This window comes from Primulina tabacum, chromosome 10, assembly GCF_025594145.1.
Source record: "Primulina tabacum isolate GXHZ01 chromosome 10, ASM2559414v2, whole genome shotgun sequence".
NCBI classification, from domain to species: domain Eukaryota; kingdom Viridiplantae; phylum Streptophyta; class Magnoliopsida; order Lamiales; family Gesneriaceae; genus Primulina; species Primulina tabacum.
Window position 1 is genome coordinate 16,183,453 of NC_134559.1, and position 27,582 is coordinate 16,211,034.

Below are 27,582 nucleotides of genomic sequence, written 5' to 3' on the forward strand. Positions count from 1 at the left end.
CTCATTGCGGAGCAATGAGTCTCGTTGTTTTGCCCGTTTACAATCAAATTAGGCTAAAATTTTGTCCAAATCCGACAGTGCCCGAGCTACGTTGATTTCACATGTCTTATCTGGTCCCGATCGAGATTCAGATGATTTGAGCCGAAAATCGTCTGTCAACAAGTAATCAAAAATAGAAAAACACGAAAAGGGGTGCAACACGAGGACTTCCCATGGGGTCACTCATCCTAGTACTGCTCTCGCCCAAACACGCATAACTTCGGAGTTCTGATGGGATCTGGTGCATTAATGCTGGTATGATCGCACCCGACATTGAGAGGGATGTTTATTCTTATATCCCTCGAGTACGTGTGGAGCGGGCGGCGATGAACTATACGCGGCACTGCTCTCGCCCAATCAAAACCATGAAGTTGATGGGTGACCTCCCTGGGAAGTGCTCGTGCCGCGACCGTTTACGTAAATTATGGATAAAACAGTCGAAAATAAATTTTTTTAATGAGTTAACCGTCTCCGGAGTAATCTGCGTCATACCCTTCCACACAGAACCGGCTCACGACAACAAAAATTGCTAAATGTTCCCAGAAAATAGAAAAAAATAAGAAGAAGAAAATAGCGAATGTAAAGCTATTATTATGCCTGGGATACGATAAAATGGAATCGGAATCGAATTTCGAACTTTCTAAGCGGATTTCTCGAGGAAACGGAAGCTTTACTGAAGCGGAAAATCGCAAATTAGAGGGTCTTAGAGAAGGAATTCGGTTAAATCTCGCCAGCTCATTGCAGAGTAATGAGTCTCGTTCGTTTGCCCGTTTACAATCAAATTAGGTTACAATTTTGTCCAATTCCGGCAGTGCCCGAGCTACGTTAATTTCAAATGTCTTCTCTGGTCCCGATCGAGATTCAGATGATTTGAACCGAAAATCGTATGGCAACAAGTATAATCAAAAACAGAAAAACACGAAAAGAGGTGCAACACGAGGACTTCCAAGGGGGTCATCCATCCTAGTACTGCTCTCGCCCATGCACACTTAACTTCGGAGTTCTGATGGGATCCGGTGCATTAGTGTTGGTATGATCGCACCCGACCTTGAGTGGGATGTTTATTCTTATATCCCTCGTGTACGTGAGGAGCAGGCGGCGATGGACAACACGCGGCACTGTTCTATCCCAATCAGAACCATGAAGTTAATCGTTCTGGCGCGATGGCAGAGATAGGATGGGTGACCTCCCTGGGAAGTCCTCGTGTCGAGACGGTTTACGTAAATTATGGCTAAAACAGCCGAAATAATTGTTTTAAATGAGTTAACCATCTCAGTAGTAATCGGCGTCATACCCTTTGGCGCAGAACCGGCTCACGACAACAAAAATCCCTAAATGCTCCCAAAAAATAGAAAAAAAATAAGAACAAGAAAATAGCGAATGTAAAGCTATTATTTTTCCTAGGATACAATAAAATAGAACCGGAATCGAATTTCGGAGTTCCTAAGCGGATTTCTCGAAAAAAAGAAAAGCGGAAAATCGCAAATAAGAGAGTCTTAGAGAAGGAATTCGTCTAAAATCTCGCCAGCTCATTGCTACGCAATGAGTCTCATTCATTTGCCCGTTTACGATCAAATTATCCTACAATTTTGTCCAAATCCGGCAATGCCCGAGCTACGTTGATTTCTCATATCTTATCTGGTCCCGATCGAGATTCAGATGATTTGAGCCGAAAATCGTCTGTCAACAAGTAATCAAAAATAGAAAAACACGAAAAGAGGTGCAACACGGGGAATTCCCAGGGAGTCACCCATCCTAGTACTGCTCTCGCCCAAGCACGCTTAACTTCAGAGTTTTGATGGGATCCGGTGCATTAGTGCTGATATGATTGTACCCGATATTGTGTGGGATGTTTATTTTTATATCCCTCGAGTACGTGTGGAGTGGGCGGCGATAGACAACACGCGGCACTGCTCTCGCCCAATCATAACCATGAAGTTAAGCGTTCTAGCGCGATGGCAGAGCTAGGATGGGTGACCTCCCTAGGAATTCCTCGTGTCTCGACCGTTTATGTAAATTATGGCTAAAACAGTAGAAATAATTGTTTTTAATGAGTTAACCGTCTCCGGAGTAATCTGCGTCATACCCTTCCGCACAGAAACGGCTCACGACAACAAAATCCGTTAAATGTTCCCAGAAAATAGAAAAAAATAAAAATAAGAAAATAGCGAATGTAAAGCCATTATTATGCTTGGGAAACGATAAAATGAAATCGGAATAGAATTTCGGACTTACTAAACGGATTTCTCGAGGAAACGGAAGTTTAACATAAGCGGAAAATCGCAAATTAGAGGGTCTTAGAGTAGGAATTCGGTTAAAATCTCGTCAGCTCATTGCAGGGCAATGAGTCTCGTTCGTTTGCCCGTTTACAATCAAACTAGCCTACAATTTTGTCAAAATAAGGCAGTGCCTGAGCTACGTTAATTTCACATGTCTTATCCGATCACGATAGAGATTCAGATGATTTGATCCGAAAATCGTCTGTCAACAAGTAATCAAAAATAGAAAAACACGAGAAGGGGTGCAACACGAGGACTTCCCACGGGGTCACCCATCCTAGTACTGCTCTCGTCCAAGCACGCTGAACTTCGGAGTTCTTATGGGATCCAGTGCATTATTGCTGGTATGATCGCACCTGACATTGAGTGGGATGTTTATTCTTATATCGCTCGAGTACGAGTGGAGCGGGCGGCGATGGACAGCACTGCTCTCACCCAACAGAACCATGAAGTTAAGCGTTCTGGTGCGATTGCAGAGCTAGGATGGGTGACCTCCCTGGGAAGTCCTCGTGTCGCGACCGTTTACGTAAATTATGGCTAAAACAGTAGAAATAATTGTTTTTAATGAGTTAACCGTCTCCAGAGTAATCTGCGTCATACCCTTCCGCACAGAACCGGCTCACGACAACAAAAATCGCTAAATGTTTCCAGAAAATAGAAAAAAAAATAAGAATAAGAAAATAAGGAATGTAAAGATATTATTATGCTTGGGATACGATAAAATGGAACCGGAAGTTAATAGAAGCGGAAAATTGCAAATTAGAGGGTCTTAAAGAAGAAATTCGGCTAAAATCTCGTCAGCTCATTGCGGAGTATAATGAGTCTCGTTAGTTTGCCCGTTTACAATCAAATTAGGATACAATTTTGTCCAAATCCGGCAGTGCCCGAGCTACGTTGATTTTACATGTCTTATCTGGTCCCGATCGAGATTCAGATTATTTGAGCCCAAAATCGTCTGTCAACAAATAATTAAAAATTGAAAAACACAATAAGAGGTGCAACACGAGGACTTCCCAGGGGGTCACCCATCCTAGTACTTCTCTCGCCCAAGCACGCTTAACTTCTGAGTTCTGGTGGGATCCGGTGCATTAGTGCTAGTATTATCACACCCGACATTGAGTGGGATTTTTATTCTTATATCCCTCGAGTACGAGTGGAGCGGGCGGCGATAGACAACACGCGGCACTGCTTTCGCACAACAGAACCATGAAGTTAAGCGTTCTGGCGCGATTGCAGAGCTAGGGTGGGTGACCTCCCTGGAATTTCTCGTGTCGCGACCGTTTACGTAAATTATGGCTAAAACAGTAGAAATAATTGTTTATAATGAGTTTACCATCTCCGGAGTAATCTGCGTCATACCCTTCCGCACAGACTCGACTAACGACAATAAAAATCGCTAAATGTTCCGAGAAAATAGAAAAAAAATAAGAATAAGAAAATAGCGAATGTAAAGCTATTATTTTGCTTGGGATACGATAAAATGGAATCGGAATCGAATTTCGGACTTCCTAAGCGGATTTCTCGAGGAAACGGAAGTTTAACAGAAGTGGAAAATCGAAAATTAAAGGGTCTTAAAGAAGGAATTCGGCTAAAATCTCGTCAGCTCATTGCGGAGCAACGAGTCTGTTCGTTTGCCCGTTTACAATCAAACTAGCCTACAATTTTGTTCAAATCAGGCAGTGCCCGAGCTACGTTAATTTCACATGTCTTTTCTGGTCACGATCGAGATTCAGATGATTTGATCCGAAAATAGTCTGTAAGGAAGTAATGAAAAATAGAAAAACACGAAAAGGGGTGCAACACGAGGACTTCCCAGGGGGTCACCCATCCTAGTACCGCTCTCGTCCAAGCACGCTGAACTTCGGAGTTCTGATGGGATCCGGTGCATTAGTGCTGGTATGATCGCACCCGACATTGAGTGGGATGTTTATTCTTATATCCCTCGAATACGTATGGAGCTGGCGGCATGGACAACACACGGCACTGCTCTCGCCCAATCAGAACCATGAAGTTAAGCATTCTGGCATGATGGTAGAGCTAGGATGGGTGACCTCGCTAAGAAGTCCCCGTGTCGCGACCGTTTACGTAAATTATGAATAAAACAGTCGAAATAATTGTTTTTAATGAGTTAAACATCTCCGGAGTAATCTGCGTCATACCCTTCCGCACAGAACCGGCTCACGACAACAAAAATCGCTAAATATTCCCGAAAATAGCGAATGTAAAGCTATTATTATGCCTGCGATACAATAAAATGGAACCAGAATCGAATTTCGGACTTCCTAAGCAGATTTCTCGAGGAAACGAAAGCTTAACAGAAGCGGAAAATCGCAAATTAGAGGCTCTTAGAGAAGAAATTCTGCTAAAATCTCGCCAGTCCGCAATGAGTCTCGTTTGTTTGCCCGTTTAAAATCAAATTAGGCTACAATTTTGTCCAAATCGGGCAGTGCCCGAATTACATTGATTTCACATGTCTTATCTGGTCCAGATCGAGATTCAGATGATTTGAGCCAAAAATCGTCTGTCAACAGGTAATCAAAAATAGAAAAACACGAAAAGGGGTCCAACCGAGAACTTTCCAGGGGGTCACCGATCCTAGTACTGCTCTCGCCCAAGCACGCTTAACTTCTGAGTTCTGATGGGATCCGGTGCATTAGTGCTTGTATGATCGCACCCGACATTGAGTGGGATGTTTATTCTTATATCCCTCGAGTACAAGTGGAGCGGGCGGCGATGGACAACACGCAGCACTGCTCTCGCCCAACAGAACCATGAAGTTAAGGGTTCTGGCGCGATTGCAGAGCTAGGATGGGTGACCTCCCTAGGAATTCCTCATGTCGCGACCGTTTACGTAAATTATGGCTAAAACAGTAGAAATAATTGTTTTTAATGTGTTAACCGTCTCCGGAGTAATCTGCGTCATACCCTTCCGCACAGAACCGGCTCACGACAACAAAAATCGTTAAATGTTCCCAGAAAATAGAAAAAAAATAGGAATAAGAAAATAGCGAATGTAAAGCTATTATTATGCCTGGGATACGATAAAATGGAACCGGAATTGAATTTCGGATTTCCTAAGCTGATTTCTCTTGAAAACAGAAGCTTAACAGAAGTGGAAAATCGCAAATTAGAGGGTTTTAGAGAAGGAATTCGTCTAAAATCTCGCCAGCTCATTGCGTAGCAATGAGTCTCATTCATTTGCCCGTTTACGATCAAATTTGCCTACATGTCTTTTCTGGTCCCGATCGAGATTCAGATGATTTGAGCCGAAAATCATCTGTCAACAAGTAATCAAAAATAGAAAAACACGAAAAGGGGTACAACACGAGGACTTTACCAGGGGGTCACCCATTCTAGTATTGCTCTCGCCCAAGCACGCTTAACTTCGGAGTTCTGATGGGATACAGTGCATTAGTGCTAGTATGATCGCACCTGACATTGAGTGGGATGTTTATTCTTACATCCCTCGAGTACGAGTGGAGCGGGCAGCGATGGACAACACGTGGCACTGCTCTCGCCCAACAGAACCATGAAGTTAAGCGTTCTGGCGCGATAGCAGAGCAAGGATGGGTGACCTCCCTAAAAAGTCCTCGTGTCGCGACCGTTTACGTAAATTATGGCTAAAACAGTAGAAATAATTGTTTTTAATGAGTTAACCGTCTCCGGAGTAATCTGCGTCATACCCTTCCGCACAGAACCGGCTCACGACAATAAAAATCGTTAAATGTTCCCGGAAAATAGAAAAAAATAAGAATAAGAAAATAGCGAATGTAAAGCTATTATTATGGCTGAGATACAATAAAATGGAACCGGAATCGAATTTTGGACTTCATAAGCGGATTTCTCGAGGAAACGGAAACTTTACAGAAGTGGAAAATCGCAAATTAGTGGGTCTTAGAGAAGGAATTCGGTTAAAATCTCGCCAGCTCATTGCGCAGCAATGAGTCTCGTTGGTTTGCCCGTTTACAATCAAATTAGGCTACAATCAATGAGATTTTTTCCAAATCCGACAGTCCCCGAGCTACGTTGATTTCACATGTCTTATCTGGTCTCGATCGAGATTCAAATGATTTGAGCCGAAAATCGTCTGTCAACAAGTAATCAAAAATAGAAAAACACGAAAAGAGGTACAACATGAGGACTTCCCAAGGGGTCACCCATCCTCGTACTGCTCTCGCCCAAGCACGCTTAACTTCGGAGTTCTGATGGGATCCGGTGCATAAGTGCTGGTATGATCGCACCTCACATTGAGTGGGATGTTTATTCTTATATCCCTCGAGTACGAGTGGAGCGGGCGGTGATGGACAACACGCGGCACTGCTCTCGCCCAACAGAACCATGAAGCTAAGCATTCTGGCGCGATGGCAGAGCTAGGATGGGTGACCTCCCTGGGCAGTCCTCGTGTCGCGAACGTTTACGTAAATTATGGCTAAAACAGTCGAAATAATTGTTTTTAATGAGTTAACCATCTCCAGAGTAATCTGCGTCATACCCTTCCGCACAGAACCGGCTCACGACAACAAAAATCGCTAAATGTTCCCAGAAAATAGAAAAAAATAAGAATAAGAAAATAGCGAATGTAAAGCTATTATTATGCTTGGGATATGATAAAATGGAATCGAAATCGAATTTCGGACTTCCTAAGCGGACTTCTCGAGGAAATGGAAGTTTAACAGAAGCGGAAAATCGCAAATTAGAGGGTCTTAGAGAAGCAATTCGGCTAAAATCTCACAACCTCATTGCGGAGCAATGAGTCTCGTTCGTTTGCCCGTTTACAATCAAACTATGCCTGAGATACGATAAAATGGAACCGGAATCGAATTTCGGACTTCCTAAGCGGATTTCACGAGGAAACGGAAACCTAATGGAAGCGGAAAATCGCAAATTAGAGGATTTTAGAGAAGAAATTCGGCTAAAATCTCGCTAGTCCGCAATGAGTCTCGTTCGTTTGCTCGTTTACAATCAAATTAGGCTACAATTTTGTCCAAATCCGGCAGTGCCCGAGCTCCGTTTATTTCACATGTCTTATCTGGTCTCAATCGAGATTCAGATGATTGGAGCCGAAAATCGTCTGTCAACTGGTAATCAAAAATAGAAAAACACGAAAAGAGGTGCAACACGAGGACTTCCCAGGAGGTCGGTCACCCATCTTAGAACTGCTCTCGCCCAAGCACGCTTAACTTTTATGTTCTGATGGGATCCGGTGCATTAGTGCTGGTATGATCGCACCCGACATTGAGTGGGATGTTTATTCTTATATCCCTCGAGTACGTGTGAAGCGGGCGGCGATGGACAACACGCAGCACTGCTCTCGCCCAACAGAACCATAAAGTTAAGCGTTCTGGCGCGATTGCAAAGCTAGGATGGGTGACCTCCTTTGGAAGTCCTCGTGTCGCGACCGTTTACGTAAATTATGGCTAAAACAGTAGAAATAATTGTTTTTAATGAGTTAACCGTCTCTGGAGTAACCTGCGTCATACCCTTCCGCACAGAACCGGCTCACGACAACAAAAATCGCTAAATGTTCCCAGAAAATAGAAAAAAAAATAAGAATAAGAAAATAAGGAATGTAAAGCTATTATTATGTTTGGGATACGATAAAATGGAACCGGAATCGAATTTCGGACTTTCTAAGCGGATTTCTCGAGGAAACGAAAGTTTAACAGAAGCGGAAAATCGCAAATTAGAGGGTCTTAAAGAAGAAATTCGGCTAAAATCTCGCCAGCTCATTGCGGAGTAATGAGTCTCGTTCGTTAGCCCGTTTACAATCAAATCAGCCTACAATTTTGTCCAAATCTGACAGTGCCTGAGCTACGTTGATTTTACATGTCTTCTCCGGTCCTAGTCGAGAGTCAAATGAGTTGAGCTGAAAATCGTCTGTCAACAAGTAAGCAAAAATAGAAAAACACGAAAAGGGGTGCAACACGAATACTTCCAAGGGGGTCACCCATCCTAGTACTGCTATCGCCCAAGCACGCTTAACTTCGGAGTTCTAATGGGATCCGGTGCATAAGTGCTGGTATGATCGCACCCGACATTGAGTGGGATGTTTATTCTTATATCCCTCGAGTACCTGTGGAGCGAGCGGCGATGGACAACACGCGGCACTGCTCTCCCCAACAGAACCATGAAGTTAAGCGTTCTGGCGCGATTGCAGAGCTAGGATGGGTGACCTCCCTGGGAAGTCCTCGTGTCGCGACCGTTTACGTAAATTATGGCTAAAACAGTAGAAATAATTGTTTTTAATGAGTTAACCATCTACGGAGTAATCAGTGTCATACCCTTCCGCACAGAACCGGCTCACGACAACAAAAATCGCTAAATGTTCCCAGAAAAGAGAAAAAAAATAATAATAAGAAAATAGTGAATGTAAAGCTATTATTATGCCTGGGATACGATAAAATAGAACCGAAATCGAATTTCAGACTTCCTAATCGGATTTCTCGAGGAAACGGAAGTTTAACAGAAGGGGAAAATCGCAAATTAGAGGGTCTTAGAGAAGTAATTCGGCTAAAATATCGCCAGCTCATTGCGTAGGAATGAGTCTCGTTCGTTTGCCCGTTTACAATCAAACTAGCCTACAATTTTGTCCAAATCCCGCAGTGCCCGAGCTACGTTAATTTCACATGTCTTATCTGGTCCCGATCGAGATTCAGATGATTAGATTCGAAAATCGTCTGTCAACAAGTAATCAAAAATAGAAAAACACAAAAAGGGGTGCAACACGAGGACTTCTGAGGGGGTCACCCATCCTAGTACTACTCTCGTCCAAGCACGCTTAACTTCGGAGTTCTGATGGTATCCGATGCATTAGGGCTGGTATGATCGCAACCGACATTGAGTGGGATGTTTATTGTTATATCACTCGAGTATATGTGGAGCGGGCGGCGATGGACAACACGCGGCACTGCACTCGCCCAATCAGAACCATGAAGTTAAGCGTTCTGGCGCCATGGCAGAGGTAGGATGGGTGACCTCCCTGGGAAGTCCTCGTGTCGCGACCGTTTACGTAAATTATGGCTAAAACAGTCGAAATAATTGTTTTTAATGAGTTAACCGTTTCGGAGTAATCTGCGTCATACCCTTTCGCAAAGAACCGGCTCACAATAACAAAAATCGATAAATGTTTCGAGAAAATATAAAAAAAAATAAGAATAAGAAAATAGCGAATGTAAAGCTATTATTATGCTTGAGATACGATAAAATGGAACCGGAATCGAATTTCGAACTTCCTAAGCTGATTTCTCGAGGAAACGAAAGCTTAACAGAAGCGGAAAATCGCAAATTAGAGGGTCTTAGAGAAGAAATTCGGCTAAAATCTCGCCAGTCCGCAATGAGTCTCGTTCGTTTGCCCATTTACAATCAAATTAGGCTACAATTTTGTCCAAATCCGGCAGTGATCGAGCTACGTTGATTTCACAAGTCTTATCTGGTCCCGATCGAGATTCAGATGATTTGAGCCGAAAATCGTCTGTCAACAGGTAATCAAAAATAGAAAAACACGAAAAAGGGTGCAACACGAGGACTTCCCAGGGGGTTTTCTGATGTGATCCGGTGCATTAGTGCTGGTATGATCGCACCCGACATTGAGTAGGATGTATATTCTCATATCCCTCGAGTACGAGTGGAGCGGGCGGCGATGGACAACACGCGGCACTGCTCTCGCCCAATCAGAACCATGAAGTTAAGCGTTCTGGCGCGATTGCAGAGCTAGGATGAGTGACCTCCCTGGGAAGTCCTCGTGTCGCGACCGTTTACGTAAATTATGGCTAAAACAATAGAAAGAATTGTTTTTATTGAGCTAACCGTCTCTGGAGTAATCTGCTTCATACCCTTCTGCACATAACCGGCTCATCACGACAAAAATCACTAAATGTTCCCAGAAAATAGAAAAAAAAATAAGAATAAGAAAATAGCGAATGTAAAGATATTATTATTCTTGGGATACGATAAAATGGAACCGGAATCGAATTTCGGACTTCCTAAGCGGATTTCTCGAGGAAACGGAAGCTTAACAGAAGCGGAAAATCGCAAATTTGAGGGTCTTAGAGAAGGAATTAGGCTAAAATCTCGCCACCTCGTTGCAGAGTAATAAGTCTCGTTCGTTTGCCCGTTTACAATCAAATTAGCCTACAATATTTTCCAAATCCGGCGGTGCCCGAGCTACGTTGATTTCACATGTCTTATCTAGTCACGATCGAGATTCAGATGATTTGAGCCGAAAATCGTCTGACAACAAGAAATCAAAAATAGAAAAACACGAAAAAGAGTGCAACACATGGACTTCCCAGGGCGTCACCCATCCTAGCACTGCTCTCGCCCAAGCACGCTTAACTTCGAAGTTTTGAGGGGATGCGGAGCATTAGTGATGGTATGATGGCACCCGACATTGAGTAGGATGTTTATTTTTATATCCTTCGAGTATGTGTGGAGCGGGCGGCGATGGACAACACGCGGCACTGCTCTCGCCCGATGGCAGAGCTAGGATGGGTGACCTCCATGGGAAGTCCTCGTGTCGCGACCGTTTACGTAAATTATGGATAAATCAGTCGAAATTATTGTTTTTAATGAGTTAACCGTCTCCGGAGTAATCTCCTTCATACCCTTCCGCACAGAACCGGCGTACTACAACAAAAATCGATAAATGTTCCAAAAAAATAGAAAAAATTAAGAAGAAGAAAATAGCGAATTTCGGACTTCCTAAGCGGATTTCTCGAAAAAAAGAAAGCTTAACAGAAGCGGAAAACCGCAAATAAGAGAGTCTTAGTGAATTTCGAACTTCCTAAGCGGATTTCGCCAGCTCATTGCGGAGCAATGAGTCTCGTTGTTTTGCCCGTTTACAATCAAATTAGGCTAAAATTTTGTCCAAATCCGGCAGTGCCCGAGCTACGTTGATTTCACATGTCTTATCTGGTCCCGATCGAGATTCAGATGATTTGAGCTGAAAATCGTCTGTCAACAAGTAATCAAAAATAGAAAAACACGAAAAGGGGTGCAACACGAGGACTTCCCAGGTGGTCACTCATCCTAGTACTGCTCTCGCCCAAGCACGCATAACTTCGGAGTTCTGATGGGATCCGGTGCATTAATACTGGTATGATCGCACCCGACATTGAGTGGGATGTTTATTCTTATATCCCTCGAGTACGTGTGGAGCGGACGGCGATGAACAACACGCGGCACTGCTCTCGCCCAATCAAAACCCTGAAGTTGATGGGTGACCTCCCTGGGAAGTTCTCGTGTCGCGACCGTTTACGTAAATTATGGATAAAACAGTCGAAAATAAAATTTTTTAATGAGTTAACCGTCTCCGGAGTAATCTGCGTCATACCCTTCCACACAGAACCGGCTCACGACAACAAAAATTGCTAAATGTTCCCAGAAAATAGAAAAAAATAAGAAGAAGAAAATAGCGAATGTAAAGATATTATTATGCCTAGGATACGATAAAATGGAATCGGAATCGAATTTCGAACTTTCTAAGCGGATTTCTCGAGGAAACGGAAGCTTTACTGAAGCGGAAAATCGCAAATTAGAGGGTCTTAGAGAAGGAATTCGGTTCAATCTCGCCAGCTCATTGCAGAGTAATGAGTCTCGTTCGTTTGCCCGTTTACAATCAAATTACGTTACAATTTTGTCCAATTCCGGCAGTGCCCGAGCTACGTTAATTTCAAATGTCTTCTCTGGTCTCGATCGAGATTGAGATTATTTGAGCCGAAAATCGTATGGCAACAAGTATAATCAAAAACAGAAAAACACGAAAAGAGGTGCAACACGAGGACTTCCCAGGGGGTCATCCATCCTGGTACTGCTCTCGCCCAAGCACACTTAACTTCGGAGTTCTGATGGGATCCGGTGCATTAGTGTTGGTATGATCGCACCCGACCTTGAGTGGGATGTTTATTCTTATATCACTCGTGTACGTGAGGAGTAGGCGGCGATGGACAACACGCGGCACTGCTCTATCCCAATCAGAACCATGAAGTTAATCGTTCTGGCGCGATGTCAGAGATAGGATGGGTGACCTCCCTGGGAACTCCTCGTGTCGAGACGGTTTACGTAAATTATGGCTAAAACAGCCGAAATAATTGTTTTAAATGAGTTAACCATCTCAGGAGTAATTGGCGTCATACCCTTTGGCGCAGAACAGGCTCACGACAACAAAAATCGCTAAATGCTCCCAAAAAATAGAAAAAAAATAAGAATAAGAAAATAGCGAATGTAAAGCTATTATTTTGCCTAGGATACAATAAAATAGAACCGGAATCGAATTTCGGAGTTCCTAAGCGGATTTCTCGAAAAAAAGAAAGCTTAACAGAAGCGGAAAATCGCAAATAAGAGAGTCTTAGAGAAGGAATTCGTCTAAAATTTCGCCATCTCATTGCGGAGCAATGAGTCTCGTTGTTTTGCCCGTTTACAATCAAATTAGGCTACAATTTTGTCCAAATCCGGCAGTGCCCGAGCTACGTTGATTTCACATGTCTTATCTGGTCCCGATCGAGATTCAGATGATTTGAGCCGAAAATCGTCTGCCAACAAGTAATCAAAAATAGAAAAACATGAAAAGGGGTGCAACACGAGGAATTCCCAGGGGGTCACCCATCCTAGTACTGCTCTCGCCCAAGCATGCTTAACTTCGGAGTCCTGATGGGATCCGGTGCATTAGTGCTGGTATGTTCGCAACCGACATTGAGTGGGATGTTTATTCTTATATCCCTCGAGTATGTGTGGAGCGGGCGGCGATGGACAACACGCGGCACTGCACTCGCCCAATCAGAACCATGAAGTTAAGCGTTCTGGCGTGATGGCAGAGCTAGAATGGGTAACCTCCCTGGGAAGTCCTCGTGTCGCGACCGTTTACGTAAATTATGGCTAAAACAGTCGAAACATTTGTTTTTAATGAGTTAACCATCTCCGGAGTAATCTGCGTCATACCTTTCTGCCCAGAACCGGTTCACGACAACAAAAATCGTTAAATGTTCCCAGAAAATAGAAAAAAAAAGAATTAGAAAATAGCGAATGTAAAGCTATTATTATGCCTGGTATACGATAAAATGGAATCGGAATCGAATTTTGGACTTCCTAAGCGGATTTCTCGAGGAAACGGAAGCTTAACAGAATCGGAAAATCGCAAATTAGAGGGTTTTAGAGAAAGAATTCGGCTAAAATCTCGCCAGCTCATTGTGGAGTAATGAGTCTCGTTGGTTTGCCCGTTTACAATCAAACTAGGCTATAAATTTGTCCAAATCCGACAGTGCCCGAGCTACGTTGATTTCACATGTCTTATCTGGTCCCGATCGAGGTTCGGATGATTTGAGCCGAAAATCGTCTTTTAACAAGTAATAAAAAATAGAGAAACACGAAAAGGGGTGCAACACGAGGACTTCCCAAGGTATCACTCATCCTAGTACTGCTCTCGCCCAAGCACACATAACTTCGGAGTTCTGATGGGATCCGGTGCATTAGTGCTGGTATGATCGCACTTGATATTGAGTGGTATGTTTATTCTTATATCGCTCGAGTACGTGTGGTGCAAGCGGCGATGGACAACACATGGCACTGCTCTCGCCCAATCAAAACCATGAAGTTAAGCGTTCTGGCACGATGGCAGAGCTAGGATGGGTGACCTCCTTGGGAAGTCCCCGTGTTGCGATCGTTTACGTAAATTATGGATAAAACAGTCGAAAATAATTTTTTTTAATGAGTTAACCGTCTCCGGAGTAATCTGCGTCATACCCTTCCACACAGAACCGGCTCACGACAAAAAAAATTGCTAAATGTTATCAAAAAATAGAAAAAAATAAGAAGAAGAAAATAGCGAATGTAAAGCTATTATTATGCCTGAGATACGATAAAATGGAACCGGAATCGAATTTCGAACTTCCTAAGCGGATTTCTCGAGGAAACGGAAGCTTAACTGAAGCGGAAAATCTCAAATTAGAGGGTCTTAGAGAAGAAATTCGGCTAAAATCTCGCCAGCTCATTGCAGAGAATGAGTCTCGTTCGTTTGCCCGTTTACAATCAAATTAGGCTACAATTTTGTCCAAATCCGGCAGTGTCCGAGCTACGTTAATTTCAAATGTCTTATCTGGTCCCGATCGAGATCCAGATGATTTGAGCCGAAAATCGTATGTCAACAAGTAATCAAAAATAGAAAAACACGAAAAGGGATGCAACACGAGGACTTCCCAAGAGTTCATCCATCCTGGTACTGCTCTCGCCCAAGCACGCTTAACTTCGGAGTTCTGATGGGATCCGGTGCATTAGTGCTGGTATGATCGGAGTAGAAATAAAACAGTAGAAATAATTGTTTTTAATGAGTTAACCATCTACGGAGTAATCAGTGTCATACCCTTCCGCACAGAACCGGCTCATGACAACAAAAATCGCTAAATGTTCCCAGAAAAGAGAAAAAAAAATAATAATAAGAAAATAGCGAATCAAAAATAGGATTATGCCTGGGATACGATAAAATGGAACCGGAATCGAATTTCAGACTTCCTAATCGGATTTCTCGAGGAAACAGAAGTTTAACAGAAGCGGAAAATCGCAAATTAGAGGGTCTTAGAGAAGGAATTCGGCTAAAATATCGCCAGCTCATTGCGTAAGAATGAGTCTCGTTAGTTTGCCCGTTTACAATCAAACTAGCCTACAATTTTGTCCAAATCCCGCAGTGCCCGAGCTACGTTAATTTCACATGTCTTATCTAGTCCCGATCGAGATTCAGATGATTAGATCCGAAAATCGTCTGTCAACAAGTAATCAAAAATAGAAAAACACGAAAAGGGGTGCAACACAAGGACTTCCGAGGGGGTCACCCTTCCTAGTACTGCTCTCGTCCAAGCACGCTTAACTTCGGAGTTCTGATGGGATCCGGTGCATTAGTGCTGGTATGATCGCACCCGACATTGAGTGGGATGTTTATTCTTATATCCCTCGAGTACGTGTGGAGCGGGCGGCGATGGACAACACGCGGCACTGCTCTCGCCCAATCAGAACCATGAAGTTAAGCGTTCTGGTGCGATGGCAGAGCTAGAATGGGTGACCTCCCTGGGAAGTCCTCCTGTCGCGACCGTTTACGTAAATTATGGATAAAACAGTCGAAATAATTGTTTTTAAAGAGTTAACCATATCCGGAGTAATATGCATCATACCCTTCCGCACAGAACCGGTTCACGACAACAAAAACCGTTAAATGTTCCTAGAAAATAGAAAAAAAATAATAATAAGAAAATAGCGAATGTAAAACTTATATTATGCCTGGGATATGATAAAATGGAACCGGAATCGAATTTTGGACTTCCAAAGCGGATTTCTCAAGGAAACGGAAGCTTAACAGAAGCAAAAAATCGCAAATTAGAGGGTCTTAGAGAAGGAATTCGGCTAAAATCTCGCCAGCTTATCGCGGAGTATTGAGTCTCGTTCGTTTGCCCGTTTACAATCAAATTAGCCTACAATTTTGTCTAAATCCAGCAGTGCCCGAGCTCATTGATTTCACATGTCTTATCTAGTCCCGATCAAGATTCAGATGATTTGAGCCGAAAATAGTCTACCAACAAGTAATCAAAAATAGAAAAATACGAAAAAAAGTGCAACACGAGGACTTCCCAAGGGGTCATCCATTCTAGTACTATCTCGCCCAAGCACGCTTAATTTCGGAGTTCTGATGGGATCCGGTGCATTAGTGCAGGTATAATCGCACCCAAAATTGAGTGGGATTTTTATTCTTATATCTCTCGAGTACGTGTGGAGCGGGCGACGATGGACAACACGCGGCACTGTTCTCGCCCAATCAGAACGATGAAGTTAAGCGTTCTGGCGCGATGGAAGAGCTAGGGTGGGTGCCCTCCCTGGGAAGTCCTCGTGTCGCGACCCTTTATGTAAATTATAGCTAAAACAGTCGAAATAATTGTTTTTAATGAGTTAACCGTCCCCGGAGTAATCTGCGTCATACCCTTCCGCGCAGAACTGGCTCACGGCAAAAAAATCGCTAAATGTTCCCAGAAAATAGAAAAAAAAATAAGAAGAAGAAAATAGCGAATGTAAAGCTATTATTATGCCTGAGTTAGGATAAAATGGAACAGGAATCGAATTTCGAACTTCCTAAGCGGATTTCACGAGGAAACAGAAGCTTAACAGAAGCGGAAAATCGCAAATTAGAGGGTCTTAGAGAAGGAATTCGGCTAAAATCTCGCCCGCTCATTGCGGAGTAATGAGTTGTTCGTTTGCCCGTTTACAATCAAATTAGCCTACAATTTTGTCCAAATCCGACAATGCCCGAGCTACGTTTATTTCACATGTCTAATGTGGTCCCGATCGAGATTCAGATGATTTGAGCCGAAAATCGGCTGTCAACAAGTAATCAAAAATAGAAAAACATGAAAAGGGGAGCAATACGAGGACTTCCCAGGGGGTCACCCATCCTAGTACTGCTCTCGCCCAAGCACGCTTAACTTCGAAGTTCCTATGGGATCCGGTGCATTAGTGTTTTTAATGAGTTAACCATCTCCGGAGTAATCTGCGTCACACCCTTCCGCACAGAACCGGTTCAAGGCAATATAAATCGCTAAATGTTCCCAGAAAATAGAAAAAAAATAAGTAGAAGAAAATAGCGAATGTAAAGCTATTATAATGCCTAAGATACGATAAAATGGAACAGGAATCGAATTTCGAACTTCCAAAGCGGATTTCTCGAGGAAACGGAAGCTTAACAGAAGCGGAAAATAGCAAATTAGAGGGTCTTAGAGAAGGAATTCGGCTAAAATCTCGCCAGCTCATTGCGGAGTAATGAGTCTCGTTCGTTTGCCCGTTTACAATCAAATTAGGCTACAATTTTGTCCAAATCCGGCAGTGCCCGAGCTACGTTGATTTCACATGTTTTATCTGGTCCCGATCGAGATTCAGATGATTTGAGCCGAAAATCGTCTGTCAACAAGTAATTAAAATAGAAAAACACGAAAAGGGGTCCAACACGAGGACTTCCCAGGGGGTCACTCATCCTAGTACTGCTCTCGCCCAAGCACACATAACTTCAGAGTTCTGATGGGATCCTGTGCATTAGTGCTGGTATTATCGCACCCGACATTGAGTGGGATGTTTATTCTTATATCCCTCGAGTACGTGTGGAGCGGGCGGCAATGGACAACACGCGGCACTGCTCTCGCCCAATCAAAACCATGAAGTTAAGCGTTCTGGCGCGATGGCAGAGCTAGGATGGGTGACCTCCCTGGGAAGTCCTTGTGTCGCGACCGTTTACTTAAATTATGGATAAAACAACCGAAAATAATTTTTTTTAATGAGTTAATCGTCTCCGGAGTAATCTGCGTCATACCCTTCCACACAGAACCGGCTCACGACAACAAAAATCGCTAAATGTTCCCTGAATATATAAAAAAAATAAGAAGAAGGAAATAGCGAATGTAAAGCTACTATTATGCCTGGGATATGATAAAATGGAACCGGAATCGAATTTCGAACTTCCTAAGCGGATTTCTCGAGGAAGCGAAAGCTTAACAGAAGCGGTAATCGCAAATTAGAGGGTCTTAGAGAAGAAATTCGGCTAAAATCTCGTCAGCTCATTGCGTAGTAATGAGTCTTGTTCGTTTGCCCGTTTACAATCAAATTAGCCAACAATTTTGTCCAAATCCGGCAGTGCCCGAGCTACGTTGATTTTACATGTCTTATCTGGTCCCGATCAAGATTCAGATGATTTGAGCCGAAAATCGTCTACCAACAAGTAATCAAAAATAGAAAAATACGAAAAAGAGTGCAACACAAGGACTTCCCAAGGGGTCACCCATCCTAGTACTGTCTCGCCCAAGCACGCTTAACTTCGGAGTTCTGATGGGATCCGGTGCATTAGTGCTGGTATAATCGCACCCAACATTGAGTGAGATTTTTATTCTTATATCTCTCGAGTACGTGTGGAGCGGGCGACGATGGACAACACGCGGCACTGCTCTCGCCCAATCAGAACGATGAAGTTAAGCGTTCTGGCGCGATGGAAGAGCTAGGGTGTGTGACCTCCCTAGGAAGTCCTCGTGTCGCGACCCTTTATGTAAATTATAGCTAAAACAGTCGAAATAATTGTTTTTAATGAGTTAACCGTCTCCAGAGTAATCTGCGTCATACCCTTTCGCACAGAACCGGCTCACGGCAACAAAAATCGCTAAATGTTCCCAGAAAATAGAAAAAAAAATAAGAAGAAGAAAATAGCGAATTTAAAGCTATTATTATGCCTGAGATACGATAAAATGGAACAGGTATCGAATTTCGAACTTCCTAAGCGGATTTCTCGAGGAAACGGAAGCTTAACAGAAGCGGAAAATCGCAAATTAAAGGGTCTTAGAGAAGGAATTCGGCTAAAATCTCGCCAGCTTATTGCGAATAATGAGTCTCGTTCGTTTGCCCGTTTACAATCAAATTAGCCTACAATTTTGTCCAAATCCGGCAGTGCCCGAGCCACGTTGATTTCACATGTCTTATTTGGTCCCGATCGAGATTCAGATGATTTGACCCAAAATCGGCTGTCAACAAGTAATCAAAAATAGAAAAACACGAAAAGGGGTGCAACACGAGGACTTCCCAGCGGGTCACCCATCCTAGTACTGCTCTCGCCCAATCATGCTTAACTTCGGAGTTCTGATGGGATCCGGTGCATTAGTGCTAGCATGATAGCACCCGACATTGAGTGGGATGTTTATTCTTATATCTCTCGAGTACGTGTGGAGCGGGCGACGATGGACAACACGTGGCACTGCTCACGACCAATCAGAACGATGAAGTTAAGCGTTCTGGCGCGATGGTAGAGCTAGGATGGGTGACCTCCCTAGGAAGTCCTCGTGTCGCGACCGTTTATGTAAATTATGGCTAAAACATTCGAAATAATTGTTTTTAATGAGTTAACCGTCTTCGGAGTAATCTGCGTCATACCCTTCCGCACAGAACCGGCTCACGGCAACAAAAATCGCTAAATGTTCCCAGAAAATAAAAAAAAATAAGAAGAAGAAAATAGCGAATGTAAAGCTATTATTATGCCTGAGATACGATAAAATGGAACAGGAATCGAATTTCAAACTTCCTAAGCGAATTTCTCGAGGAAACGGAAGCTAAACAGAAGCGGAAAATCGCAAATGAGAGGGTATTAGAGAAGGAATTCGGCTAAAATCTCGCTAGCTCATTGCGGAGTAATGAGTCTCGTTCGTTTGCCCGTTTACAATCAAATTAGCCTACAATTTTGTCCAAATCCGGCAGTGCCCGAGCTACGTTGATTTCACATGTCTTATTTTTTCCCGATCGAGATTCAGATGATTTGAGCCGAAAATCGGCTGTCAACAAGTAATCAAAAATAGAAAAAATGAAAAGAGGTGCAATACGAGGACTTCCCAGGGGGTCACCCATCCTAGTACTGCTCTTGCCCAAGCACGCTTAACTTCGGAGTTCCTATGGGATCCGGTGCATTAGTGCTGGTCGCACCAGACATTGAGTGGGATGTTTATTCTTATATCTCTCGAGTACGTGTTGAGCAGGCGATGATGGACAACACGCGGCACTGCTCTAGCCCAATCAGAACCATGAAGTTAAGCGTTCTAGCGCGATGGCAGAGCTAGGATGGGTGACCTTCCTGGGAAGTCATCGTGTCGCGACCGTTTACGTAAACTATGGCTAAAACAGTCGAAATAATTGTTTTTAATGAGTTAACAATCTCCGGAGTAATCTTCGTCACACCATTCCGCACAGAACCGGCTCACGGCAATATTAATCGCCAAATGTTCGCAGAAAATAGAAAAATAATAACTAGAAGAAAATAGCAAATGTAAAGCTATTATAATGCCTAAAATACGATAAAATGGAACAGGAATCGAATTTTGAACTTCCTAAGCGGATTTCTCGATGAAACGGAAGCTTAACAGAAGCGGAAAATCGCAAATTAGAGTGTCTTAGAGAAGGAATTCGGCTAAAATCTCGTCAGCTCATTGCGGAGTAATGAGTCTCGTCCGTTTGCTTGTTTACAATCAAACTAGGCTACAATTTTGTCCAAATCCGGGAGTGCCCGAGCTACGTTGATTTCACATGGCTTATCTGGTCCCGATCGAGATTCAGAGGATTTGAGCCGAAAATCGTCTGTCAACAAGTAATCAAAAATAGAAAAACACGAAAAGGGGTGCAACACGAGGACTTCCCAGGGGGTCACTCATCCTAGTACTGCTCTCGCCCAAGCACACATAACTTCGTAGTTCTGATGGGATCCAGTGCATTAGTGCTGGTATTATCGCACCCGGCATTGAGTGGGATGTTTATTATTATATCCCTCGATTACGTGTGGAGCGGGAGACGATGGACAACACGCGGCACTGCTCTCGCCCATCAGAACCATTAAGTTAAGCGTTCTGGCGCGATCGCAGAGCTAGGATGGGTGACCTTCCTGGGAAGTCCTCGTGTCGCGACCGTTTACGTAAATTATGGCTAAAATAGTCGAAATAATTGTTTTTAATGAGTTAACCATCTCCGAAGTAATCTGCGTCATACCCTTCCGCACAGAACCGGCTCACGGCAACAAAAATCGCTAAATGTTCCTAGAAAATAGAAAAAAATAAGAAGAAGAAAATAGCAAATATAAAGCTATTATTATGCCTGAGATACGATAAAATGGAATAGGAATAGAATTTCGAACATCCTAAGCGGATTTCTCGATGAAACGGAAGCTTAGCATAAGCGGAAAATCGCAAATTAGAGGGCCTTAGAGAAGGAATTCGGCTAAAATCTCGCCAGCTCATTGTGGAGTCATGAGTCTCGTTAGTTTGCCCGTTTACAATCAAATTAGGCTACATTTTTGTCCAAATCCGGCAGTGCCTGAGCTACGTTGATTTCACATGTCTTATTTGGTCCCGATCGAGATTCAGATGATTTGAGCTGAAAATCGGCTGTCAACAAGTAATCAAGAATATAAAAACACGAAAAGGGATGCAACAAGAGGACTTCCCATGGGTCACCCATCCTAGTACTGCTATTGCCCAAGCACGCTTAACTTCGGAGTTCTGATGGGATCCTATACATTAGTGCTGGTACGATCTCACCCGACATTGAGTGGGATGTTTATTCTTATATCTCTCGAGCACGTGTGGAGTGAGCAACGATGGACAACACGCGGCACGGCTCTCGCCCAATCAGAACCATGAAGTTAAGCGTTCTGGCGCGATGGCAGAGCTAGGATGGGTGACCTTCCTGGGAAGTCATTGTGTCGTGACCGTTTACGTAAATTATGGCTAAAACAGTCGAAATAATTGTTTTTAATGAGTTAACCGTCTCCGGAGTAATCTGCGTCATACCCTTCCACACAGAACCGGCTCACGGCAACAAAAATCGCAAAATGTTCCCAGAAAATAGAAAAAAAATAAGAAGAAGAAAATAACGAATTTAAAGCTATTATTATGCCTGAGATAAGATAAAATGGAAAAGGAAACGAATTTCGAACTTCCTAAGAGAATTTCTCGAGGAAACGGAAGCTTAACAGAAGCGGAAAATCGCAAATTAGAGGGTCTTAGAGAAGGAATTCAACTAAAACCTCTCCAGCTCATTGCGAAGTAATGATTCTCGTTCGTTTGCCCATTTACAATCAAATTAGCCAACAATTTTGTCCAAATCCGGCAGTGCCCGAGCTACGTTGATTTCACATGTCTTATTTGGTCCCGATCGAGATTCAGATGATTTGAGCCAAAAATCGGCTGTCAACAAGTAATCAAAAATAGAAAAACACGAAAAGGGGTGCAACACGAGGACTTCCCAGGGGGTCACACATCCTAGTACTGCTCTTGCCCAAGCACGCTTAACTTCGGAGTTCTGATGGGATCCAGTGCATTAGTGCTTGTATGATCGCACCCGACATTAAGTGGGATGTTTATTCTTATATCTCTCGAGTACGTGTGGAGCGGGCGACGATGGACAACACGTGGCACTGCTCTCGCCCAATCAGAACCATGAAGTTAAGCGTTACGGAATGATGGCAGAGTTAGGATGGGTGACCTTCCTGGGAAGTCCTCGTGTCGCAACCGTTTACTTAAATTATGGCTAAAACAGTCGAAATAATTGTTTTTAATGAGTTAACCGTCTCCGGAGTAATCTGCGTCATACCCTTCCGAACAGAACCGGCTCACGGCAAAAAAAATCGCTAAATATTCCCAGAAAATAGCAAAAAAAAATAAGAAGAAGAAAATAGCGAATGTAAAGCTATTATTATGCCTGAGATACGATAAAATGGAAAAGGAATCGAATTTCAAACTTCATAAGCTGATTTCTCGAGGAAACGGAAGCTTAACAGAAGCGGAAAATCGCAAAGTAGAGGGTTTTAGAGAAGGAATTCGGCTAAAATCTCGCCAGCTCATTGCAGAGTAATGAGTCTCGTTCGTTTCCCCGTTTACAATCAAATTAGCCTACAATTTTGTCCAAATCCGGCAGTGCCCGAGCTACGTTGATTTCACATTTCTTACCTGGTCCCGATCGAGAATCAGATGATTTGAACCGAAAATCGCCTGTCAACAAGTAATTAAAAGTAGAAAAACACGAAAAGGGGTGCAACACGAGGACTTCCCAGCGGGTCACTCATCCTAGTACTGCTCTCGCCCAATCATGCTTAACTTCGGAGTTCTAAAGGGATCCGGTGCATTAGTGCTAGCATGATAGCACCCGACATTGAGTGGGATGTTTATTCTTATATTTCTCGAGTACGTGTGGAGCGGGCGACGATGGACAACACGTGGCACTGCTCACGACTAATCAGAACGATGAAGTTAAGCGTTCTGGCGCGATGGTAGAGCTAGGATGGGTGACCTCCCTAGGAAGTCCTCGTGTCCCGACCGTTTATGTAAATTATAGCTAAAACAGTCGAAATAATTGTTTTTAATGAGGTAACCGTCTCCACATTAATCTGCGTCATACCCTTTTCCGCACAGAACCGGCTCACGATAACAAAAATCGCTAAATGTTCCCAAAAAATAAAAAAAATAAGAAGGGGTGCAAGACGAGGACTTCCCCGGGGGTCACCCATCCTAGTACTGCTCTCGCCCAAGCCCGCTTAACTTCGAAATTCTGAAGGGATCCGGTGCATTAGTGCTAGTATGATCGCACCCGACATTGAGTTGATTTTTAATCTTATATCTTTCGAGTACGTGTGGAGCGGGCAACGATGGACAACACGCGGCACTACTCTCCCCCAATCAGAACCATGAAGTTAAGCGTTCTGGCGCGATGGCAAAGATAGGATGGGTGACCTTCCTTGGAAGTCCTCGTGTGACGACAGTATACGTAAATTATGGCTAAAACAGTTGAAATAATTGTTTTTAATGAGTTAACCGTCTCCGGAGTAATCTGCGACATACCCTTCCGCACAAAACAAGCTCACAGCAACAAAAATCGCTAAATGTTCCCAGAAAATAGAAAAAAAATAAGAAGAAGAAAATAGCGCGTGTAAAGCTATTATTATGCATGAGATACGAGAAAATGGAATAGGAATCGAATTTCGAACTTCTTAGGCTGATTTCTCGATGAAACGGAAGCTTAACTGAAGCGGAAAATCGTAAATTAGAGGGCTTTAGAGAAGGTATTCGGCTAAAATCTCGATCCGCATTGAGCCTCGTTCGTTGCCCGTTTACAATCAAATTAGGCTACAATTTTGTCCAAATCCGGCAGTGCCCGAGCTACGTTGATTTCACAAGTTTTTTCTGGTCCCGATCGAGATTCTGATTATTTTAGCCGAAAATCGGCTGTCAACAAGTAATCAAAAATAGAAAAACACGAAAAGGGGTGCAACACGAGAACTTCCCAAGGGGTCACCCATCCTAGTACTGCACTCGCCCAACCACGCTTAACATCGTAGTTCTGATGGGATCCGGTGCATTACTTCTAGTATGATAGCATCCGACATTGTGTGGGATGTGTGGAGCGGCCGACAATGGACAACACGCGGTACTGCTCTCGCACAATTAGAACCATGAAGTTAAGCGTTCTGGCGCGATGGCTGAGCTAGGATGGGTGACCTCCCTTGGAAGTTCTTGTGTCGCGACCGTTTACGTAAATTATGGCTAAAACAGTCGAAATAATTGTTTTTAATGAGTTAACCCTCTCCGGAGTAATCTGCGTCAGAACCTTCCGCACAGAACCGGGTCACGGCAACAAAAATCGCTAAATGTTCCCAGAAAATAGAAAAAAAAATAAGAAGAAAAAAATATCGAATGTAAAGCTATTATTATGCCTGAGATACGATAAAATGGAACAGGAATCGAATTTGGAACTTCCTAAGCGGATTTCTCGAGGAAACGGAAGCTTAACAAAAGCGGAAAATCGCAAATTAGAGGGTCTTTGAGAAAGAATTCGGCTAAAATCTCGCCAGCTCATTGCGGAGTAATGAGTCTCGTTCGTTTGCCCGTTTACAATCAAATTAGGCTAAAATTTTGTCCGAATCCGGCTGTGCCCGAGCTACGTTGATTTCACATGTCTTATCTAGTCCCGATCGAGATTCAGATGATTTAAGCCGAAAATCGTCTGTCAACAAGTAATCAAAAACAGAAAAACACGAAAAGAGGTGCAACACGAGGACTTCCCAGGGGTCACCCATCCTAGTACTGCACTCGCCCAAGCACGCTTAACTTCGGAGCTCTGATAGGATCCAGTGCATTAGTGCTGGTATGATCGCACCTGAAATTGAGTAGGATGTTTATTCTTATATCCCTCGAATACGTGTGGAGCGGGCGGCGATGGGCAACACGCGGCACTGCTCTCGCCCAATCAGAACCAATAAGTTTGCGTTCTAGCGCGCTGGCAGAGCTAGGATGAGTGACCTCCCTGGGAAGTCCTCGTGTCGCGACCGTTTACGTAAGTTATGGCTAAAACAGTCGAAATAATTGTTTTAATAAGTTAACCGTCTCCAGAGTAATCTGCGTCATACCCTTCTGCACAGAACCGGCTCACTACAATAAAAATCGCTAAATGTTCCCAGAAAATAGAAAAAAAATAAGAAGAAGAAAATAGCGAATGTAAAGCTATTACTCATTGCGGAGTAATGAGTCTCATTTTTTTGCCCGTTTACAATCAATTTAGGCTACAATTTTGTCCAAATCCGGCAGTGCCCGAGCTACGTTGATTTCACAATACTTATCTAGTCCCGATCGAGATTCAGATGATTTGAGCCGAAAATCGTCTGTCAACAAGTAATCAAAAATAGATTAACACGAAAAAAGGTGCAACATGAGGTCTTCCCAGGGGGTCACCCATCCTAGTACTGCTCTAGCCCAAGCACGGTTGATTCGGAGTTCTGTTGGGATCGGGTGCATTAGTGCTGGTATGATTGCACCCGACATTGAGTGGGATTTTTATTCTTATATCCCTCGATTACGTGTGGAGCGGGCGGCGATGGACAACATGCGGCACTGCTCTCTCACAATAAGAACCATGAAGTTAAGCGTTCTAGCGCGATGGCTAAGCTATGATGGGTGACCTCCCTGGGAAGTCCTCGTGTCGCGACCGTTTAGGTAAATTATGGCTAAAACAGTCGAAATAATTGTTTTTAATGAGTTAATCGAATCCGGAGTAATCTACGTCATACCCTGCCGCACAGAACCGGCTCACGACAACAAAATTCTTTAAATGTTCCCAGAAAATAGAAAAAAAATAAGAAGAAAAAAATAGAGAATGTAAAGCTATTATTATGCCTGGGATACGATAAAATGGAACCGGAATCGAATTTCGAACTTCCTAAGCGGATTTCTCGAGGAAACAGAAGCTTAACAGAAGCAGAAAATCGCAAATTAGAGGGTCTTAGAGAAGGAATTCGGCTAAAATCTCGTCAGCTCATTGCGGAGTAATGAGTCTCGTTCGTTTGCCCGTTTACAATCAAATTAGGCTACAATTTTGTCCAAATCCGGCATATCCCGAGCTACGTTGATTTCACATGCCTTATCTGGTCACGATCGAGATTCAGATGATTTGAGCCGAAAATCGGCTGTCAACACGTAATCAAAAATAGAAAATCTCGAAAAGGGGTGCAACACGAGGGGTGCAACACGTAATCCCAAGCACGCTTAACTTCGGAGTTCTGATGGGATCCGGTGCATTAGTTCTGGTATGATCGCACCCGACATTGAGTGGGATGTTTATTATTATATCTCATGAGTACGTGTAGAGCGGGCAACGATGGACAACACGCGGCACTGCTCTCGCCCAATAAGAACCATGAAGTTAAGCGTTCTGGCGCGATGGCAGAGCTAGGATGGGTGACCTTCCTGGGAAGTCCTCGTGTCGCGACCGTTTACGTAAATTATGGCTAAAACAGTCGAAATAATTGTTTTTAATGAGTTAACCATCTCCGGAGTAATCTGCGTCATACCCTTCCGCACAGAACCGGCTCACGGCAACAAAAATCGCTAAATGTTCCCAGAAAAGAGAAAAAAAAATAAGAAGAAGAAAATATCGAATGTAAAGCTATTATTATGCCTGAAATAGGATAAAATGGAACAGGAATCGAATTTCAAACTTTCTAAGAGGATTTCTCGAGGAAACAAAAGTTTAACAGAAGCGAAAAATCGCAAATTAGAGGGTCTTAGAGAAAGAATTCGGCTAAAATCTCGCCAGCTCATTGCAAAGTAATGAGTCTCGTTCGTTTGCCCGTTTACAATCAAATTAGGCTACAATTTTGTCCAAATCCGGCAGTGCCCGAGCTACGTTGATTTCACATGTCTTATCTGGTCCCGATCGAGATTCAGATGATTTGAGCCGAAAATCGTTTGTCAACAAGTAATCAAAAATAGAAAAACACGAAAAGAGGTGCAACACGAGGACTTCCCAGGGGTCACCCATCCTAGTACAACACTCGCCCAAGCACGCTTAACTTCGGAGTTCTGATGGGATCCAGTGCATTAGTGCTGGTATGATCGCACCTGCCATTGAGAAGGATGTTTATTCTTATATCCCTCGAGTACGTGTGGAGCGGGCGGCGATGGACAACACGTGGAACTGCTCTCGCCCAATCAGAACAATGAAGTTTGCGTTCTGGCGCGATGGCAGAGCTAGGATGGGTGACCTCCCTGGGAAGTCCTCGTGTCACGACCGTTTACGTAAATTATGGCTAAAAATGTCGAAATAATTGTTTTAATGAGTTAACCGTCTCCGGAGTAATCTGCGTCATACCTTTCTGCACAGAACCGGCTTACGACAATAAAAATCGCTAAATGTTCCCAGAAAATAGAAAAAAAAATAAGAAGAAGAAAATATCGAA

General features: G+C 43.4%; 24 non-coding genes and 10 pseudogenes across 24 annotated transcripts; all 34 read right to left on the reverse strand.

The window, feature by feature from the left end:
* Positions 1–189: 189 nt before the first annotated feature.
* On the reverse strand, positions 190–308 carry LOC142506753 (5S ribosomal RNA). Its single transcript, XR_012805034.1, has one exon. It is a non-coding gene; the product is annotated as a 5S ribosomal RNA (ribosomal RNA).
* A 656-nt stretch (positions 309–964) lies between these two features.
* On the reverse strand, positions 965–1,083 carry LOC142516891 (5S ribosomal RNA). Its single transcript, XR_012812661.1, has one exon. It is a non-coding gene; the product is annotated as a 5S ribosomal RNA (ribosomal RNA).
* Positions 1,084–1,756: 673 nt separating this feature from the next.
* LOC142508757 (5S ribosomal RNA) lies at positions 1,757–1,875 on the reverse strand. Its single transcript, XR_012806960.1, has one exon. It is a non-coding gene; the product is annotated as a 5S ribosomal RNA (ribosomal RNA).
* Positions 1,876–2,557: 682 nt separating this feature from the next.
* On the reverse strand, positions 2,558–2,676 carry LOC142507126 (5S ribosomal RNA). The gene has a single exon (XR_012805389.1). It is a non-coding gene; the product is annotated as a 5S ribosomal RNA (ribosomal RNA).
* Positions 2,677–3,310: 634 nt separating this feature from the next.
* LOC142517125 (5S ribosomal RNA) lies at positions 3,311–3,429 on the reverse strand. The gene has a single exon (XR_012812884.1). It is a non-coding gene; the product is annotated as a 5S ribosomal RNA (ribosomal RNA).
* Positions 3,430–4,109: 680 nt separating this feature from the next.
* On the reverse strand, positions 4,110–4,228 carry LOC142514171 (5S ribosomal RNA). Its single transcript, XR_012810079.1, has one exon. It is a non-coding gene; the product is annotated as a 5S ribosomal RNA (ribosomal RNA).
* A 648-nt stretch (positions 4,229–4,876) lies between these two features.
* On the reverse strand, positions 4,877–4,994 carry LOC142512296 (5S ribosomal RNA; annotated as a pseudogene).
* A 638-nt stretch (positions 4,995–5,632) lies between these two features.
* Positions 5,633–5,752, reverse strand: LOC142511709 (5S ribosomal RNA; annotated as a pseudogene).
* Positions 5,753–6,442: 690 nt separating this feature from the next.
* On the reverse strand, positions 6,443–6,561 carry LOC142516058 (5S ribosomal RNA). Its single transcript, XR_012811873.1, has one exon. It is a non-coding gene; the product is annotated as a 5S ribosomal RNA (ribosomal RNA).
* An 865-nt stretch (positions 6,562–7,426) lies between these two features.
* Positions 7,427–7,549, reverse strand: LOC142511960 (5S ribosomal RNA; annotated as a pseudogene).
* A 683-nt stretch (positions 7,550–8,232) lies between these two features.
* LOC142514862 (5S ribosomal RNA) lies at positions 8,233–8,351 on the reverse strand. Its single transcript, XR_012810738.1, has one exon. It is a non-coding gene; the product is annotated as a 5S ribosomal RNA (ribosomal RNA).
* Positions 8,352–9,032: 681 nt separating this feature from the next.
* LOC142508169 (5S ribosomal RNA) lies at positions 9,033–9,151 on the reverse strand. The gene has a single exon (XR_012806397.1). It is a non-coding gene; the product is annotated as a 5S ribosomal RNA (ribosomal RNA).
* A 1,433-nt stretch (positions 9,152–10,584) lies between these two features.
* On the reverse strand, positions 10,585–10,703 carry LOC142512549 (5S ribosomal RNA; annotated as a pseudogene).
* A 604-nt stretch (positions 10,704–11,307) lies between these two features.
* Positions 11,308–11,426, reverse strand: LOC142515623 (5S ribosomal RNA). The gene has a single exon (XR_012811458.1). It is a non-coding gene; the product is annotated as a 5S ribosomal RNA (ribosomal RNA).
* A 656-nt stretch (positions 11,427–12,082) lies between these two features.
* On the reverse strand, positions 12,083–12,201 carry LOC142515072 (5S ribosomal RNA). The gene has a single exon (XR_012810935.1). It is a non-coding gene; the product is annotated as a 5S ribosomal RNA (ribosomal RNA).
* A 683-nt stretch (positions 12,202–12,884) lies between these two features.
* LOC142515462 (5S ribosomal RNA) lies at positions 12,885–13,003 on the reverse strand. Its single transcript, XR_012811307.1, has one exon. It is a non-coding gene; the product is annotated as a 5S ribosomal RNA (ribosomal RNA).
* A 681-nt stretch (positions 13,004–13,684) lies between these two features.
* LOC142508148 (5S ribosomal RNA) lies at positions 13,685–13,803 on the reverse strand. Its single transcript, XR_012806376.1, has one exon. It is a non-coding gene; the product is annotated as a 5S ribosomal RNA (ribosomal RNA).
* A 682-nt stretch (positions 13,804–14,485) lies between these two features.
* LOC142508835 (5S ribosomal RNA) lies at positions 14,486–14,604 on the reverse strand. The gene has a single exon (XR_012807037.1). It is a non-coding gene; the product is annotated as a 5S ribosomal RNA (ribosomal RNA).
* A 499-nt stretch (positions 14,605–15,103) lies between these two features.
* Positions 15,104–15,222, reverse strand: LOC142514225 (5S ribosomal RNA). The gene has a single exon (XR_012810129.1). It is a non-coding gene; the product is annotated as a 5S ribosomal RNA (ribosomal RNA).
* Positions 15,223–15,904: 682 nt separating this feature from the next.
* On the reverse strand, positions 15,905–16,022 carry LOC142507258 (5S ribosomal RNA). The gene has a single exon (XR_012805518.1). It is a non-coding gene; the product is annotated as a 5S ribosomal RNA (ribosomal RNA).
* A 681-nt stretch (positions 16,023–16,703) lies between these two features.
* Positions 16,704–16,825, reverse strand: LOC142512813 (5S ribosomal RNA; annotated as a pseudogene).
* Positions 16,826–17,279: 454 nt separating this feature from the next.
* LOC142510708 (5S ribosomal RNA) lies at positions 17,280–17,398 on the reverse strand (annotated as a pseudogene).
* Positions 17,399–18,081: 683 nt separating this feature from the next.
* Positions 18,082–18,199, reverse strand: LOC142514160 (5S ribosomal RNA). Its single transcript, XR_012810068.1, has one exon. It is a non-coding gene; the product is annotated as a 5S ribosomal RNA (ribosomal RNA).
* A 682-nt stretch (positions 18,200–18,881) lies between these two features.
* LOC142507769 (5S ribosomal RNA) lies at positions 18,882–19,000 on the reverse strand. The gene has a single exon (XR_012806016.1). It is a non-coding gene; the product is annotated as a 5S ribosomal RNA (ribosomal RNA).
* A 681-nt stretch (positions 19,001–19,681) lies between these two features.
* On the reverse strand, positions 19,682–19,795 carry LOC142509609 (5S ribosomal RNA). The gene has a single exon (XR_012807775.1). It is a non-coding gene; the product is annotated as a 5S ribosomal RNA (ribosomal RNA).
* A 683-nt stretch (positions 19,796–20,478) lies between these two features.
* LOC142508694 (5S ribosomal RNA) lies at positions 20,479–20,597 on the reverse strand. The gene has a single exon (XR_012806898.1). It is a non-coding gene; the product is annotated as a 5S ribosomal RNA (ribosomal RNA).
* Positions 20,598–21,278: 681 nt separating this feature from the next.
* Positions 21,279–21,396, reverse strand: LOC142512488 (5S ribosomal RNA; annotated as a pseudogene).
* Positions 21,397–22,079: 683 nt separating this feature from the next.
* Positions 22,080–22,198, reverse strand: LOC142506282 (5S ribosomal RNA). Its single transcript, XR_012804577.1, has one exon. It is a non-coding gene; the product is annotated as a 5S ribosomal RNA (ribosomal RNA).
* Positions 22,199–22,883: 685 nt separating this feature from the next.
* Positions 22,884–23,002, reverse strand: LOC142511125 (5S ribosomal RNA; annotated as a pseudogene).
* A 322-nt stretch (positions 23,003–23,324) lies between these two features.
* LOC142508894 (5S ribosomal RNA) lies at positions 23,325–23,443 on the reverse strand. The gene has a single exon (XR_012807092.1). It is a non-coding gene; the product is annotated as a 5S ribosomal RNA (ribosomal RNA).
* Positions 23,444–24,113: 670 nt separating this feature from the next.
* On the reverse strand, positions 24,114–24,232 carry LOC142512119 (5S ribosomal RNA; annotated as a pseudogene).
* A 659-nt stretch (positions 24,233–24,891) lies between these two features.
* LOC142516981 (5S ribosomal RNA) lies at positions 24,892–25,009 on the reverse strand. Its single transcript, XR_012812746.1, has one exon. It is a non-coding gene; the product is annotated as a 5S ribosomal RNA (ribosomal RNA).
* Positions 25,010–25,546: 537 nt separating this feature from the next.
* Positions 25,547–25,664, reverse strand: LOC142512325 (5S ribosomal RNA; annotated as a pseudogene).
* A 1,464-nt stretch (positions 25,665–27,128) lies between these two features.
* LOC142514067 (5S ribosomal RNA) lies at positions 27,129–27,246 on the reverse strand. Its single transcript, XR_012809979.1, has one exon. It is a non-coding gene; the product is annotated as a 5S ribosomal RNA (ribosomal RNA).
* Between the last annotated feature and the right edge of the window lie 336 nt (positions 27,247–27,582).